Below are 1,766 nucleotides of genomic sequence, written 5' to 3'. Positions count from 1 at the left end.
GGCAAAGACCGCGTCAGCGACAGCCGACTTGCGCTGCACCCCAGCGACCCGTAACAAAGTGGCCGGGTAGAGCAACGTAGAAGCGAATACCTGTGGTGGAGGGGTTGTTAACCAGGTCGCGCTGACAGCGACCCAGGAAAAGCTAGAGAAGTTGTCCAAGTCTGGTGACATGCAATGCAGCGTTTACTGGAAGTGGTGAGGCAGAGCCTTCCTTTCTTACCTTAGTCATCACCTAGGCACAGTATGAGTCTCTGCAGCGTCAGAGGTTCTGTCGCACGTCTGTCCTCAGTAAAGTTCCTTTTGCAAACACTCGTTTTGAAGGGGCTGCTGTCAACAAGGAAGGTAAGGAGGTGTTTCAGCGTGTGCAGCAAAGGGATCTCCACCGGTAGAGGTGCATTAGGCCAAAGAGCTGTAGCGGCAGCAAGCTCTTGGGCAGGAGACCTAGGGACATGCAGATACGGATGCACCGGCTCTGCCTGTGCCCTGGCTGAGCTGCCCCAAGGCAGCCCCGCTCCAAGAGCCATGGGGTAGGATAGCCGGCATCAGGCAGGTGGCAGTCAGCCCTGCTGCATAGCAAAGCCATGGCCTGCCCGGAAGCGTGGGTGCGATATACATTGCTTCACCAGCTCCAATTCTTGCCTGTTTCAGACTGAGAGAACTCGCTGGAGTTCACATTCAAAGTCTCTTCAGAGTGTCGTTGCATTGCTAATGAATGCAGTTTGCTTTGGGGTTTGTGAGGTTAAAATCAGATGTTAAGATAAAAACTACACAAATTCTGATCTGATTTACTATGTAACAGGTAGTAAACTATTAAAAGTGATTCAGAGGGTTACAGCTCTGCCCCTGCACAAAGCACCAGAGCATACTTAAACACAAAGAAAGATTTTCTTCTGGTGACAGAAGTGTACGTTCTCTATTCCTATACAAGAGCAGCAAACAACTGGCTGAAATGTCAGTCTATCTCAATATCTTGGAACTATTTGGAATATAAATTAAGATTTAAAAATACTTTCTCTTATCACACTGCTCCCAGAGAATAAATATAATTTCTATTCTTATTTTCTACTTGTTTCCAAATTCCAGTACCCCTTAGAAAGACTGTAGCACTCCCACATACTTTCTAGTTATAAAAAATTATGGGTTTTTTTTATTAGCATGTTGTTCCACTACTTATAAATCAGTAAACTGGGCAGCATTTGACATACTAATTTGATTAAACCAGAACATGAAAGTAGTTTGTTGAAGGAAACCTCCATTTTACAAGGACCTCTATGTTGCACTAAAGTAGAAGCAGTTGCAGGGATAGTCATGCAAAAGAGCAGTGGCCTACGTAGTTAGAAAACATCTAAACTTTACTGTGTAAAACAAGCCGCAAAACCACATACCACTCAGAGACACACTCTAAAGGAATAGGCTATCTTAAGAAAGTGAGGTGTTATCTAAATATTTGTAATTATCTGGTATGACTAGAGAGCAGGCAGTTTTCTGGAAATTTAGAAGACATGCCTTTGAAAACAGGACTCCTCCATTACTGCACTGGCCCTTCTCATTTCCCAGACAACTGGCACGCATTTAAATCTATAAACGGCCATAAAGTCATGGGGTGACCCAAGACTCAAATGAAAAGTGTAAGGGCCCCAAATCTGGAAACATTTATCTGCTCATGTTTCCACAGTTAAGTGCTTTTATCTTTGAGGCAACTCACTGAACAAAGAGAAAGTGCCAACAAGAAAACTGTATTGTGTTACAAAAAGAAAGTGGGAAAG

This window comes from Buceros rhinoceros, unplaced genomic scaffold (assembly GCF_000710305.1).
Source record: "Buceros rhinoceros silvestris isolate BGI_N320 unplaced genomic scaffold, ASM71030v1 scaffold15650, whole genome shotgun sequence".
NCBI classification, from domain to species: domain Eukaryota; kingdom Metazoa; phylum Chordata; class Aves; order Bucerotiformes; family Bucerotidae; genus Buceros; species Buceros rhinoceros.
This window is presented reverse-complemented; position numbering follows the sequence as displayed.